The sequence below is a fragment of the Haemorhous mexicanus genome, chromosome 28 (genome assembly GCF_027477595.1).
Source record: "Haemorhous mexicanus isolate bHaeMex1 chromosome 28, bHaeMex1.pri, whole genome shotgun sequence".
NCBI classification, from domain to species: domain Eukaryota; kingdom Metazoa; phylum Chordata; class Aves; order Passeriformes; family Fringillidae; genus Haemorhous; species Haemorhous mexicanus.
This window is the reverse complement of record NC_082368.1, coordinates 6,341,185-6,351,046: the sequence shown is the minus strand read 5'-3', so window position 1 is coordinate 6,351,046 and position 9,862 is coordinate 6,341,185.

Here is a 9,862-nt window from a genome sequence, read left to right as displayed (position 1 = left end):
CCCATCCCATCCCATCCCATCCCATCCCATCCCATCCCATCCCATCCCATTATCCCACCCCACCCCGGAAGGGGAGCTGGGGAGCGGTGCCAGCTCCTGTCGCCGGCGGTGGCACATGGCTGTGACAGCGGTGGCACCAGCGCGGGGAGGGGCTGGAAAAGGCCCGGGAAATGCCTGGGAAATGCCTGGAAAAGGCCTGGGAAAGGCCTGGGAAATGCCTGGAAAAGGCCTGGGAAAGGCCTGGGAAATGCCTGGAAAAGGCCCGGGAAATGCCCGGGAAATGCCCGGGAAATGCCCGGTAAATGCCTGGGAAATGCCCGGGAAATGCCCGGGAAAGGCCCGGGAAAGGCCCGGGAAATGCCCGGGAAAGGCCCGGGAAATGCCCGGGAAAGGCCCGGGAAAGGCCCGGGAAAGGCCCGGGAAAGGCCCGGGAAAGGCCTGGGAAATGCCCGGGAAATGCCTGGGAAATGCCCGGGAAATGCCCGGGAAATGCCTGGGAAAGGCCCGGGAAATGCCCGGGAAAGGCCCGGGAAATGCCCGGGAAATGCCTGGGAAATGCCTGGGAAATGCCCGGGAAAGGCCCGGGAAAGGAGCGCTGCTGGGCTGCCCGCGCCGCGGCGGGGCCGGGCGGGCCGGGCGCGCCGGTGAGCCCAGCAGCCGCGCTGGGCTGCTGTGCCTGCCCCTTTTCCCTCCTTTTTCACCCCAGTCTGCTCCAATGCCCGCCCCCTGCTTGCTCCCCGGACCCCCAGCGACCCTCGGGGAGGGGCAGGAGCCCGGGCAGGTTGGAGCCCGAGCTCAGCCGTTCTCCAAGGGAAAAACCGAGAGTCAAACCAACAATCTTAATGGTGTTTTTTTGTTTGTGTGTGTGTGTGTGTGTGTTCTTCTGTTTTATCTCTTCCTTGTTGATAGCAACCCAACTACTGGAGCTTTAAGGTCAGTATTTCGGATTTTTCCTGCTTTCTCTCGGAGGTGCATGTGCCTGGCCGTGGCTCTGGAGGGGGTGGGAGCCCGGGTGGGATTGTTTGGACGAGGATTCCTGAGCTCAGCCGGAGCTGAAGGTGCTGGGGGGGAACTGTGGGTGCGGGTGAGCCGAGAGTTGTTCTGTGAGGCCTCGTCCTGAGCGCTCCCCGCGGCCAAATCCTGGGGCTCGGGAGGATTTCCGAGACAGGATTCAGGGAAAAGGACGGGAAAAGGGTGGGAAAAGGACGGGAAAAGGGTGGGAAAAGGGTGGGAAAAGGCCGGTTCTGGATGGGATCGGAAGCTGGGAGTGGCTGCTCCCAGCAGGGGTACAGGGCTAGCTTGGTTTCCAGCCTCCTCCTCCTCCTCCTCCTCCTCCTCCTCCTCCTCCTCGCCAGGGACTCCCTGGCTGCCCCTCAAGGTCGCCGCTTGCCGGGTGACCTTGGAGCCTTGTCCCGGTGGATTCGCTCTTCCCGTGATAAAAAACCCCAAACCCCGGGAATGTGGGGCCGGGAAATGCGGGATGCGAACGTTTGTCCCGAGTTCTCACTCCCGGCGCGAAGCAGGGGTGGTGCCGCGGCTCCGGGGGGTTCGGCCGGCCCCGGCTCCCACGGGGCACTCCCGGCGCTGCCAGGGGAGGGAAGGCGCGAAATCCTCACGTTTTAAATATTTTACAGATTTTTTTGTGGCAAAGAAACAAAACAAATCTGGACTTTAGGAGTCCCCTGGCCCCTCAGGGTTCCACAGGGCTGGATTTTCTCTAATCCCATATTTTCCCACCCAAACTTTGCAAGGGGAGCATCTTCCCTGCTGGGAATGTTCTGGGGGATAAATCCCAGCCCTGGCCCCGCTGCCAAGTGGGGCAGGAGGCAGCTGGGGCTGGCTCGGTGTCACCAGCAGCTGCCGCTGGCTTCCCTGGGGCCACCGCCTGTGTCCCCGGGGGCTCCAGGCGTGGCCTGCAGCCTCCCCCGCCCCAAAATTAGGATTTCACCCCAAAATTAGGATTTCACCCCAAAATTAGAATTTCGCGGCCCTTTAGGGTCCCGGCTGTGTCCCCCCGCGGCTCTGGGGGGCAGGGGTGGCACTGAGGAGGGGGCTGCGGGGGGGGGGGGGACAGGGGAGGGCCGTGCTGGGGTCCCAGGGACAGCCAGGAATGGCACACGTGGCTGCTGCTCCCGCCCTGGTGTCCCCACCTGCTTGGGGACAGGTGGCGGCTGCGATCTGGGGCTGCTCGGGCGTGGAATTTGGGGAAGGGAATTTGCGTTTGTCACAGATCTTCGGGGTGTTGGTGGCAGTGCAGAGAGGCTCCAGGGTGTCACCCTGTCCCCAGGCTGGTCTTGGGGGTGTTGGTGGCACTGCTGGTGTCACCCTGTCCCCAGGCTGATCTCGAGGTGTTGGTGGCACTGCTGGTGTCACCCTGTCCCCAGGCTGATCTCGAGGTGTTGGTGGCACTGCTGTCACTGCAGAGAGGCTCCAGGGTGTCACCCTGTCCCCGATCTCGTGGCTGTTGGTGGCACTGCTGTCCCAGGGTGTCGCCCCAGGCCTTTCCCCTGCTGTCTGTGGGGACATGGTCCCTGTCCCTGTCCCTGTCCCTGTCCCTCCGGCCCCATCCCTGCCATTTCTGCCCAGACCCAGCCGGCCCCGCTGGCCCTTCCCCCGGGGCGTGCCATCGATCTGCCACCCCCGTGCCACTGTCACCTCTGTGCCGCTGCCATCTCTGTGCCACTGTCACGCTGCTGCCAGCCCCAGCCCCCAGGCGGATTCCCGATTCTCCAGGACATCCCAGTCTGTCTCCAGGACATCCCAATCCTCTCCGGGCTTTTCCATCCCCTCATTCCCGCGCTCCCTGCCCGAAAATCCCGGCCGGGGCCATCCCAAAGGCTCGCGGGGTTTTTGGGACATCCAGGGCCGCATCCAAGGGGGGAAAATCCCGCGGGGAAGTTCAGTGGAGAGGGCCGGGGGCTCCCGCCGCGCTGATGCGAGGGGAGGGACGGAGTTCGGATTCCCGGAGGAACGGGAGATCCAAAGGCTCGGCAGAGCTGCTTTGGAGCCGGGACTTTAAAGGAACATCAAAGGCAGCCGGGTAAAAGATCCAGAAGGGCAAAACCGGCGGGGGACGCACAAAGGACGCGTTTGTCTCTAAAAGCAGAGTCAGGAGCGGCTCGGTCCGCGCCGCGCTCCCGCTCCGGCCTCGGCGCGGCGGCTGCGGCTCCCCGGGAGCGCCGCGTCCTCGCGGGGAGCCATTCCCAGCCCGGCGGCGCTCGGCCAGCCGCAGCCAGCGGCAGGAGATGAGTGTTTGCTCGCAGGAGACGAGCAAATAGCAGGCAGCGAGTCCTGGGCTGCGGTGATCCCGCCGCTCCCGCTGCCGCCGGGCGCGGGTGGGTGGCTCCCGGTGGGAACGGGGACTGGGGCGGGTGGAGAGCGGGGACAGGCTGCTCCGACCTCCTCGCTGCGGTGTCTGGGGTCCTCGCTGCTTTTGCGGCATCGCCGGGAGATGCTGCCCGTTGTTGTCCATCGATCCCGGGGCTGTCGATATTTATGGATGGTTTGGGTTGGAAAAGCGATTGAAGGTCTCCTGATCCCACCCCGCTGCCACTGGCGGGGGTGGCGCCCACCCCATCAGGGTGCTGGGAATGGGAGAGGCATCCTCAGCGCAGGAACGGGGAAACTGAGGCACGGCGGGAGTGGGCGGGGTTGGGGAAGGTGTGGGGCGAGCAGCAGCGTCAATATTCATGAGGCTGAAGAGGATCCAGGCTTTTAAATATTCATCAGCACGCCGAGCCTCTGCTGCCAGCCGGAAAACCGGGGAGAGGGGACGAGCAGCCCCCCTTCTTCCTTTCCTTTTTCATTCCCTTTCCCTTTCCCTTTCCCTTTCCCTTTCCCTTTCCCTTTCCCTTTCCCTTCCCCTTTCCCCTTTCCCTTTCCCCTTTCCCTTTCCCTTTCCCTTTCCCTTTCCCTTTCCCTTCCCCTTTCCCCTTTCCCTTTCCCCTTTCCCTTTCCCTTTCCCTTTCCCTTTCCCTTTCCCTTTCCCTTTCCCTTTCCCTTCCCCTTTCCCCTTTCCCTTTCCCCTTTCCCTTTCCCTTTCCCTTTCCCTTCCCCTTTCCCTTTCCCTTTCCCTTTCCCTTTCCCCTTTCCCCTTCCCTTTCCCTTTCCCTTTCCCTTTCCCTTTCCCTTTCCCTTTCCCTTTTCCCTTTCCCTTTCCCTTTCCCTCTCCAGGGACCGAGGGGTGGCTTTGGGGACACCCTGCTGTCGCCTGCAGCGTGTCAGGAGTTTTTGGGGAAGGGGTCAGGGGTTGGGAATAGCCCATCCCGGAGCCCGTCCCGAGGCCGGGGGTCCCGCTCACTCCGAGGGGACCCCCCTTCCTTTAGTCAAGGGGTCCGGTTTAAAAACCCTAATCCGATTTGAAGGCTAATCCTGTTAACATTGAGATCGGGATTAATTCTGCCTTAACCGGGATAATCCTGACAAAATGTTCAGCATTAGACGTGGGATGAGTTATTGCTGCCGGCAGCGGCAACGATTTCAGTTTGGGGGCGGGGGGAGAGGGGGCTGGGAGGGCGGCGCTGGAGACGCCACAACCCCTTGGATGGGGGACACTCCTGGAAAAACCCTTTGGATGCACTCGGAGCACCCCGGGCCTCTCATTTCTTCCACTTCTGCCTAAATTCCCTCCGGTTTTCCCCATTTTTCCTCTCAGCTGGGCATCTCCCGGCTCCTCGGCCTCCAGCGGCAGGAGCTGGGATGTTGGAATTCCGTCCCGGATGGAATCCACGGCTCCTGGCTGGTGCAGGAGGGAAGAGGCGGAGCAGAGGGGTTGGGTTTCGCCGGCCGGGCTCAGGTGGCCGGGCACTGGGATGCAGCTGGGACCAGGGGGGGATGGCCAGGCTCGGGGTGCTGAATTCCCCTGGGGAATGCTGGGTTCTGGTCAGGAATGTTGTGTTCCAACTGGGAATTATAGTTTCTCATCAGGGATGCTGGTTTTTGGTCAGGGATGCCGGTGTCTGTCTGAGGACACTGTATCCCAGTTGGCAGAGCTGGTTCCCGGTCAGGAATGTTCCATTCCAGCTGGAATGCTGGGCTCTGGTCAGAAATGCTCTATTTTAATTGGGAATGATGGTTTCTCACCAGGGATACTGCTTTCTGGTCAGGGATGTTCTATTATTCCAATTGGGTATGCCCCTCCCATGGATCCCACCCCATGGATCCAAACTTACCCCATGGATCCCATCCCACCCCACAGTTCCCATCCCACCCCATGGATCCCATCCCACCCCATGGATCCCATCCCACCCCATGGATCCCATCCCACCCCACCGTTCCCATCCCATCTCATCCCACCCCATGGATCCCATCTCACCCCACGGATCCCATCCCATCCCATGGATCCCATCCCACCCCACCGTTCCCATCCCATCTCATCCCACCCCATGGATCCCATCCCACCCCACAGTTCCCATCCCATCTCATCCCACCCCATGGATCCCATCTCACCCCATGGATCCCATCCCACCCCACAGTTCCCATCCCACCCCACCCCATGGATCCCATTCCACCCCACGGTTCCCACCCCACCCCACAGTTCCCACCCCACCCCACCCCACGGGCTCAGCACCAGATGGGGTCTGGGCGGGACCCCGGGATTAAGCCATGAGAGGGGGATCAGCCGGGATTAATCCCGATCCGTGTCCAGCCGGAGGCCGGAGCCTCGGTAAATACCCGCGCCGGGGCCCTGCCGGCCGTGCCAGCTGTTTTCCAGGGATTTCAGGGCTCCCTCGCCTTTACCCCCATCCCGCAGAGGAGCTGCAGACCGGCAGCAGAGGACAGGGAGCTGCCAGGACCTGCCGGGCCCCACCAGGGCCGTGCCCGGCTGAGCTCCGGAGCACCCTCGGTGCCCATGGGGCGCGATTTTGGGGGGTCTGGGGGCTCCTGGAGGGCGCGGCCCCCACCCCAGAGCTGCCCAGCCCAGCCCGGGAAGCTCCTCCCGGGGACGGGAGGGGAGGGGAGGCTGAGCTCGGGGACAGGCGCCGCCGGTGGCACCGGGACAGCGAGGGTTTGTCCATCCCAGGTCTGTTTTGGGGCTGGTCTCGGGGCTTTTGGGGTCTGCGGGGTGCGGAGCTCGGGACCGGGTGGGAATTGGAGCTCTGAGTGTCCCCGAGGGGCTGGCAGAAGGGGAAGGAGCCGCTTCTCCTGCCGTCTCTGTCACCAGTCATGACCTGATGTGGGATGGGTGTGGGGTGGACGGAGGGGTCGGGCAGGACCCGTTTTTCCCTCGGGAGGGGTCGGGCACGGCCCCGGGAGCCTGTGGGGCTGGCAGCAGCGCCGAGGCCCCTGGCGGGGTCGGAGGGGGGAAATCCGCGGCTGCGGGGTCGCTCCGGGAGCTGACGGGAGCAGCTGCTCCGTCCGGCAGGATTCCTTCCCCACGCATTTTTCCCTCGGCTTTTTTCCCTCCTATCCACTTTGAAGTGACCTCTGGGAGGTCCAGGGCCGCTCCTGTCACCTCTGTCCCTGTCCTGACCCCTCTCCCCCCTCCATCCAAGCGGCTCCGCCGCTTTTCCCCATCCTGAGGGGTGACCCCGCTCCTTTCACGGCTTCCCCAAAATCTGCTGGGCCCTGTGACCCTTCCCTGCTCCTCTCCGAGCATTCCGCCCTCCCAGCTGGGCCGGGAATGTGGGAGAGGGCTGTGGAGGATGAGGATGAGGAGGGTCAGCAATGAGGAGCTCCTTGTCTCCAGGCAGAGATAACGGAGCTGCTTCCGCAGGGATGATCGGGGCTCTTTAGGAGCTCAAACAATCCCTTAATTGTGGCTTTTTTTAGCTCTGGGGAGACAAAAGGGAAAAAAAATCGACATTAAAAAAAACCCTCCATTCCCCATCCCGCCGTTTTTATATAAACCTCCCGGGGACGGGGGAGGGGAGGGGGATGCTCCTGTCCCTGCTGGAATTGGGGATTTTCCCCATTTCCTCCCCCAGAGGCTCTGGGGATGCTGCTGGCCCTGCTGGAATTGGGGATTTCCCCCATTTCCTTCTCCAGAGGCTCTGGGAATGCTGCTGTCCCTGCTGGAATCGGGGATTTTCCCCCATTTCCTCCCCCAGAGGCTCTGGGGATCCTCCTGGCCCTGCTGGAATTGGGGATTTTCCCCATTTCCTCCTCCGGAGGGGTTTTTGGGATCGGGATTTCCCCGGGACCATCCCCACGCGGGCACTGCCGGGAAGGGAAGGGAAGGGGGGCTGGGCTGGCTCTGCCCCGGTGCCGGTGACAGCTCTGGGGCTTGGGGACGTTGTGCCGAGCATCAGGGCAGAGCGGTCCCTTCCGGGCTAAAAACCCATTAGCTCCCATCTCGCCCGGCCTGGTTGGGTTTTTTTGTGTTTGACTGATTCCATAAATTATCCACAGCGGGGAACTTCGGTGCCCGGGGCAGCTGCAGGGACAGGGGGGGCTGGGCTCACCTGGGACAGGGAAATGTCCCTGTCACCCCCGGGGGGCGGGGATGGGGGGATTTGGGGGTGGGGAGGGGAAGGGATGGATGGAGGGATTCAGGGATGGATTCAGGGATGGATTTGGGGCAGGGTGAGACCCCAGAGCACGGGGACGGGGCAGGGACAGGGGGGGCTGGGCTCACCTGGGACAGGGAAATGTCCCTGTCACCCCCGGGGGGCGGGGATGGGGGATTTGGGGGTGGGGAGGGGAAGGGATGGATGGAGGGATGCAGGGATGGATGGAGGGATGCAGGGATGGATGCAGGGATGGGTTTGGGGCAGGGTGGGATCCCAGAGCACGGGGACGGGGCAGGGGAAGGACCCAGGAGGGCAGAGCCAGGCAGAGCTGCAGCCCTGGCTCACACCCACCAGGAGCTGCCGGCCCCATCCCTGTGCCTCCCCAAGAACCCCCCCAGGCCGGGATCGGGGTCAGCACCGCCCCAAACCCAGAGCAGGGTGCCCAGAAACCACAGCCTTGAGGGGGAGCCCCAAAATCCCCCTCCCCCACCCCAAAATCCCCCTCCCCCACCCCAAAATTCCCCTTCCCCACCCCAAAATCCCCCTTCCCCACCCCAAAATCCCCCTTCCCCACCCCAAAATCCCCCGCGAGGGGCCGGAGCTGCGTCCCGCGGCCCCGGGGGTGCGCGCAGGGAATGTTTCCCTCCATCCCCGCATCCCTTCCTGGGTGTGGGGCTCTGCCAGCGCTCTTTGTGCTCCAGCAACAACAGCCCAGCCCAGCAGTCAATTTTCCAGCAATTAACTACGGCGAGAACATTTCAAGTCCTCCCAAACCCCGCCTCGCAGGATTAATTAAATCTTCCAATTAATGTCTCATTTAAATGGCGATGATGGCTGTTATCATTTCATATTGATTTCTTTGGTTTTTTTCCTTTTTTCCCCGTCTTAAAATAGAGCTGTTGTCCCTTTCCAGCACCGCCTTTTCCACACCAGGGAGCTGCTCGTTCCCTCTGTTGGATTTGCCAGCCTTCAACAAGTGTCTGGAAAATCCAGCCTTGGGTTTTCGGGGTTCTGAACAGGCAGCAGTGCTGGGGACGGCCACAAATTCGGAGATATTTGTGGATGTTTTTGGGTATTTGTGGATATTTTTGGGTATTTTTGGGAATTTGTGGATATTTTTGGGTATTTGTGGATATTTTGGAGTATTTTTGGGTATTTGAGGATATTTGTGGACATTTGTGGATATTTTTGGGTATTTTTGGGTATTTGTGGATATTTTTGGGTATTTGTGGATATTTGTGGACATTTGTGGATATTTTGGGGTATTTTGGGGTATTTGTGGATATTTTTGGGTATTTGTGGATATTTTGGGGTATTTGTGGATATTTGAGGACATTTGTGGATATTTTTGGGTATTTGTGGATATTTTTGGGTATTTGTGGATATTTGTGGATATTTTGAGTATTTGTGGACATTTGTGGATATTTTTGGGTATTTGTGGATATTTGAGGACATTTGGGGACATTTGTGGATATTTGGGGATATCAGGGATATTGGAAAATCCACCTTTTCCATGTCTGCGGTGCAAACTTTCTGGCAGCACGCTCCTGTGAGATGGGGCTGCTGGAAAATGAAATCCAGAGCCATAAACCTTCCCAGCGCTTTGCTTCCAGAAGGATCCGGGCCTTGAGGGCTCCCGGGAGTGGATCAGTGGGCGTGTAACCTCCGGGAGCAGCCGAGGTCGTTCTGGCTCCTTCCTGCGGGGTTAAATCCCAGGGGTTTGCCGGTGTGGGAGCCCGGAGGCACCGGGCTGGAGCTGGGAAGGTTTGGGATGGGATTGGGAATGGGGTCTGTGCTGGGAGCAGGAGGTGGAGCTGGGGGTGAAACACGACACAGCCTGAGATGGGGAGGGAACGTAGGATGGAGCATCCCTGGGTGTGGGATGGAGCCCCCCTGGATGGGGATGGAGATCCTGGATTTGGGATGGAGCATCCCTGGATTTGGTATGGAGATCCTGGATTTGGGATGGAGCATCCCTGGATTTGGGATGGAGCCCCCTGGATGGGGATGGAGCATCCCTGGATGAGGATGGAGCATCCCTGGATGTGGGATGGAGCATCCCTGGATGTGGGATGGAGATCCTGGATGGGGATGGAGCCCCCCTGGATATGGGATGGAGCATCCCTGGATGGGGATGGAGATCCTGGATTTGGGATGGAGCATCCCTGGATGGGGATGGAGCATCCCTGGATGTGGGATAGAGCCCCTGGATGTGGGATGGAGATCCTGGATTTGGGATGGAGCATCCCTGGATGTGGGATGGAGCATCCCTGGATTTGGGATGGAGATCCTGGATTTGGGATGGAGCATCCCTGGATTTGGGATAGAGCATCCCTGGATGTGGGATGGAGCCCCCTGGATGAGGATGGAGCCCCCTGGATGGGGATGGAGCCCCCCTGGATGGGGATGGA